The sequence below is a fragment of the Cajanus cajan genome, chromosome 1 (assembly GCF_000230855.2).
Source record: "Cajanus cajan strain Asha chromosome 1, NIPB_CcT2T_4, whole genome shotgun sequence".
NCBI classification, from domain to species: domain Eukaryota; kingdom Viridiplantae; phylum Streptophyta; class Magnoliopsida; order Fabales; family Fabaceae; genus Cajanus; species Cajanus cajan.
Genome location: NC_138517.1, coordinates 21,447,075 through 21,453,074, shown reverse-complemented (window position 1 = coordinate 21,453,074; position 6,000 = coordinate 21,447,075).

The window sequence follows — 6,000 nt, the reverse complement described above, 5'->3', positions numbered from 1 at the left end:
TGATTAAAACACATTTCACAAGGACTTTTATAAAATCTACTTCCACTATTTTACTCAAACCAATAACCCTTCACTATTATCTCGATGTTAGATCATAGGACGATCTTAGATCTCTAAGGAATATATATTTTAATGATAACAAACTTAAATGTGTTTTTAAAGAACCATTTCTTAAGATCATATAAAGATGATAACATAAGATGATCAGATGTGATTATATGTATTTTGAAATGTCTCTTAGTTGAAACATTTCGTCTGTTTAAGATAAATATATTAAATATTTTCATTTATTATGTTTAATGATCATATTATATGTTTCTATGTCATTCCTTGGTACATCAAAGAAATAAAAGCTTATTTGGTTAAAGAAAGGACAAACAAATATCTCGAAGTGTGCAAAGTCATTTAAAAAGACTATACTAGCAAGATTCAGGCCTAGGACTTGTTGGTTTCTTGTTGAGGATTATTTAGAAAGGATACACACTGAAGATATGATTCTTACAACAACATAGTGAGTTGAACTAGAGGATAGCGCTAGCATTGTGGCACAATAATAGTTTTGCTAACTTTGTTGTGACTCTAATCATGTTAACATTGTTGTGTTGTACTATATGTTAGTTTAAGGTTGTTGGTCCCTCCACCAAATAATTTTTTATTAGCAAATAGAGATATTAGATGTTACGTGAAAACACAATGAAATTAATGACAGATTAACTAATAGTCCTATTTTTTTTATTAAGATTTAGTTCATAAAATATAAGAGAGGATGTAGTTTCTCTATGTTTCTAATAATATATTGGATGAAGACAGTGGAGAGTAAGTCGATATTGTGGTTGAGACAGTGGAGAAAGCACTGACATTGCTTCTCAAGCATTCTCTATTTACACTAAATGATCTTTTATTCCTGGATTTTATTCATGGATTTTGGTCTTGGTGGCTTCTTAATATTTCTTACACCTTCCAGCATGTTTAACACTTTGCTCATTGCTGGTCTCTAAATTGGTTGCTCCTGAATGCAACCAAAGCTTGCTTGAATCAACCTTTTCAACCGATCCAAATTAACCTTAGGTAGTATTTTGTCAACAATGTTCATGATATTACCTTCTTTATAAGCCCAATATGAGAACTCCTTATTATTGGCCTTGTTTTAGATTTCAACATTCTTCTTTCCACTCACTATCTCCAACAAAACTATACCATAGTTGTATACATCAAATTTTGTAGTCATTAAAAGATTTGAAAGCCATTATGGAGGCACATACCCTTTGGTTCCCCTCATATTTAACATGGTTTGGTACCTCTAATCCTCGGGAGTTATGAGCTTTATAGGGTTAAAACTAATAGTTTGGCCTTGAAATTCTCATCCTAAAGAATGTTCTCTGGCTTTATATTACAATTGACTATGCATGTATGACACTCTTCATGAATATATAGGATACCCTTTACACATCCTAAGGCAATGTTGAACTGACATTCCCAATCCAACAATGCTCCTGACTTTCTGAAAAGAAATTTATCAAGAGACATATTTTTCATGTACTCATACCAAAAGCTTGTGTTTCCTTTTAAAGCAAAAACCAATTACTTTCATCAAATTCATATGATGAGTACTACACATGGTAGCAATTTCCAACTTAAATTATTTCTCTTCGGGTTCAATTCCTTAAAGTTGCTTAATTGCAACCATAGTTCCATTACCAAGCATTCCTCTATAAATAGAACCAAAAGCCCCAACACTAAGATTCTCCCTAAATCTATTTGTAAGGCCTTTGAGCTCCTTGTATGAGAAATGAACTAGTGCATCAGAAGCATACTCCATGAGATCATACTAACCATAAAATCCTCCAAATCTTGGAATCTTTCTCCAATACCACAACCATAAATAACCTTGAAAGGCAATTAAAGCTAAAAGGGTACCTAAAACAAGTGGCACTATGATCTAAACACGCATGCTCCAATCCTTTTCTTTCCAAGGAATTAATGATGGGTTTGGAGCCAGTGGAAGTGATGGCATCCTTCCTAGCATTGATGGATAAATGTTGATCAATGAGAAGGAAACATTGAATCCTTGGATCAAGGTCTTCAAAGGCGCAAGGAATGATGAAGGAAAGGTGGAGATGGACGTTGAAGGTGAGGTGTTTCATGAAAGGTTTGAGAGGTGCACTCTAGGGTTGGCTCACTCCAAGGTAGTTGAAGGCCACTTCTAGGGTTTTTCTCTCAAGGTGGAGATAGGCCAAAAATAGCGAAGGGGACTAAGGATCATATAAACGAAAAATGTTCTCTTTATATTCAATATCCAAAGTATTTACAAGGTGTGCTGCATTGGGTATTTATAGGAGTGAGAGACATCTAGGGTTGCATTTAGGGTTCCTTGACCGAAATTCACCTTGCCAAATGCACACTAAATGAAACCTAAATTAACCCTAGATGCAACTTGGTGGCCAAGGATGGAATCTTTGGGTTTAGTTAGGCTACATCTAGGTGCATGATAAGATCATGCAACCTTTGCCCTCCACTTGTGCCTAAGCCTTTCTAAGACCAAAAATAGGTCCAAAGCTACCAAAAATGCATCACCTCCTAATTAAAACCCTAGCCTAAAAATTAAAACCCTAATTATCTAAAGCACCCCATAATACAAGGGTAAAATTGAAAATACAAAAGAAAATAAGTCATATGACTAAGATACCCCAAAATACAAGGGTAAAATTAGAAATACAAATAAAATAAATTCTATCACTAAAATAACCCAAGGGTAAAATTGGAATAAAGCAATAAAATTCTATGTTACTCAAATTGGGCCTAGGAGATGGATCCATACATGATATCTCTTTTATCATCCTCCATTCTCCTAGCCATGAACCATGTGATGGGTCTCACATGAAGCACCAAGGATGGTCCTCCATCATCCCCTCCTTCTTGAGAAGGATTTGACCTCAAATCTTTAAGCTCTTCCATTCCATTGGTCCTTTAAAAGAAGTGAAACCTCAATTAGGGAAGTAAAATACTAAAACTTAGCTATGGAATCCTTAAGTACACAATTTGTTGAATGAAAGTGGTAGGGGAAGGAGAGAGCCAAAGAGGCATCACCAAAGTAATTTTGAAAAAGTTATTGACCCTCATGTAATTCATTCACTAAATCATCTATCTCAGGGATTGGGTGCCTTTTATTCGATGATGGCTTTTATAAAAGGTGTTCATCCTCCATTGCCATCTTTCTTTGGCACCAAAAGAATGAGGATGGTATAAGGGTTAAGGTTCTCTTGAACCTAGCCCTTTTTCTTTAAAGGAAAAATTCTTTTTTCTTTTCTTTTATTTTTGTTTTTGTTTTTGCTTTTTTCCTCCTCATCTTTCTTAGAGTTTAATTTGAGTTGGTCCTCACTCACTTGAGAAGGTGATAGGGGACACCACATAAATTTCTTTCCCAAGTGTTGGAAACTTATTTTATTGGTGAGGCCATCATGGATTGTTTTCTTGTCAAATTTCCATGGCCTCCCAAGCAAGACATGACTAACCTCCAATGACACTATGTCACACAAAACTTCTTCTTTATAATTGCCAATGGAGATTGGTATGCTTGCTTGTTGGTTAACTACAATACCTTTCTCCTCATTGATCCATTACATTCTATAAGGTTTAGGATGAGGTTTTGTAGTCAAGGCTAACTTATCAACCAATCTAGTGCTACAACAATTGGAAGTTGACCCACTATCTAAAATGAGAGAACAAGTATTTTCTAAGACCTTACATTTTTTTTGAAACAAGTTCTCTCTTTGAGATTGGTCAATGTCACTAGATTGATTGTTAGGAAGCCTTCTTACCAAACGAAGTCTCCTTCACAAGGTAAAATTTCTTCCTCGGAGTCTATGGCTTCTTCTTCACTACTAAAGGAAGATGAAGTAGCATCATCAAGGCTACTATAGTGGTCTTGCACTTTTAAAACCATAGTTTTCTTTGTAGGACATTGGGAAGAAATATGTCCTCTTCCAAGACACTTGAAGCACTTGATTTCACTTGACTTCGACTCTTTGGAAGGTGCTTTAAAAGATGATTTTTTTTTCTTTTTCTTTTTCTTTTTCCTCTTTGGGGAAAGGTAGGGAAGAGTGGCCCTCCTTCTTGAAACTCTTGAGATAAGAGGGAGTGGAGTCTTTTCGAAAAAATTTTATCTTAAGTTGATGCTCCACTCTTGAACAATTCTTCCACACTAGAGGACCCTTGTTTCAATATTTGAAGCTTATCCATAAGCTCTCGATCATAGTATGGAGGAATATGCCTCCTTCTCAAGGCACTACGAAGCTCATTCCAATATTGGATTGGGGGCTCATGATTTATTCTCCTTTCTTTTTCTAAGGAGATCCACCAATACATAGCATGCCCTTGGAAGCTAAGGGTTGCTAAAGAAACCTTCCTATCTTCACTCACTCCATGGCAAGAGAAAAGTTGTTCAACTTTCATTTCCCAATCTAAATAACTTTCAACATTATCCTTGCCATGAAATGGGGAAAGAGTGATGTTAGCTTCCTTATTGGAAGACTCCCTATGTCTATGGGGTCTTGGGGGTCTTTGATAGTAATCATCATTGTGATGACTACTATTGAAGTTATCACTTGGAGGTTGGGTATGATGCCCTTCCTCCTCATGAACAATTGAGGGTATTCTAACCCCTTCGCCCTTTGAGGATTTAGGGGAAGAGACTCTTGGTCTTGAACCACTAGCCTCTCCTCCCACAACTAATCTAGTAAGCAACCTTTTTATTTCTTCATTATTTTTCTCATTTTCTTTTTCTCTTTTTTTTAACTCTTCCTCTCTTTTTATATTTTCCTCTTATTTTTTTCTTAGGTACTCTTTTAGTTGCCTAAGTTCATCCCTAACACTAGACCTAGTACTACAAGAGTTATGACCATGTACACTATAATGATCACTCATCTTTGATCAAAAAGGTTTTCACAAAGTTGTTTTCAAAAGGGTTGAAAAAGGTTTTCACAAAGAGTGAGTAATAAAAGAGTTTTCACAAAAAAAGTTTTCAAGGTGCAAGATAGGTATGAAAAGGCCTAAGTGTACAAAGTGAACTATCAAAGGGAGGTGGACTACTAGGAATCACTTAATAACCAAGCCTTATCAAGTAAAAATCACTAAGCCTTTTCACATTTTTCTCACAAAACAATTTGGGCACAAGAATAAAGTGTGTGTGTGCACGTCCCCCCTAGTAGGCAAAAGCAACTCTTCTAAATGGAAATTGAGACAAAAGAAAGTCCTAAGCAATAATACTACTAAAAGTTTTAAAACATGCAAAGGAAAGCAACTTAAAACATATACTAGTCGAATTCCTAAGTGAAGGTTTTCAAATCACCTTCAAACTACACAAAATTACTACCAAATTGAAGAGGTTTAAAATGGCCAATTACAAACCAAAAAAATGAATGAAACCAAGGCCAAAACACAAGAGGCCGAAAATTTAACAAGAAAGAAATAAGTAGAAAAGGAAGTCTCCAAGTCTTCAATTCTCCACCCCTTCACAATGAACACCCAATGTTAGCCTTTCAATGGTGTTTGCACTCTTTTATTTGGTGTGATCCTCCAAAGTTCCTTGAACTCTAATCGGACAACCCCTCCACTCAATCCACCAAGAAAGTGTGTGGTGTTTTAGAAGCTTTCCTCACCTAGGTCAAGAAGAAAATACAACCCAAGAGTACAAGAGGCCAAGAAAGAAAAACTAAAAAGCACAATTAAGAAGAGGCTAAACTCAAATGGAATTTATGAGACAAACTTAAGAGTAGAAAGAAGACTCAAAACTGAAATTAAGGCACATTAATAAAAGGCAAGCACACAAAAGAGTAAATCCTAGAATGACACTAGAATAAAATAGCAAGTGTGTCATAAAATGTTGCACTTAACATGTTTAAATTTTAAAGTTCCATTAAGCCATTAAATCAAGGTCCAAGGTCCAAAAGTTCAAAGAATGACTCCAAGTGCTAAGGTAGGAAAATTAGTCCCAAAAGTCCA